The following is a 299-nucleotide window of genomic DNA, read 5'->3' on the forward strand; positions in this document are numbered from 1 at the left end:
TTTGCAGTTTTATTTTGCATCTAGCACTGTGTGGTACTGTTTGAAGCTTCCTGTGGTCTCCTGCAATGTGTAAGAGTTTTCCTTTTTTTCTTAGTCAGTTATTATTATCAGTGTTAACAGCAGCAGCCTCCCCAAATCCAGAAAGATTAGAATTGCATCCTGCTCAGGGAGGGACATATAGGACAGCCATTAAATATAATGTCAAGCATAAACCCAAGATGTACTTAGTGGCACAAGCTGCAGGTAAGGTTAGATGCTCTGGTGGAATCTGGCTAGTTAGACCATATTTGCAACTCTTT

The sequence above is a fragment of the Aquila chrysaetos genome, chromosome 14, assembly GCF_900496995.4.
Source record: "Aquila chrysaetos chrysaetos chromosome 14, bAquChr1.4, whole genome shotgun sequence".
Taxonomy (NCBI): Eukaryota; Metazoa; Chordata; class Aves; order Accipitriformes; family Accipitridae; genus Aquila; species Aquila chrysaetos.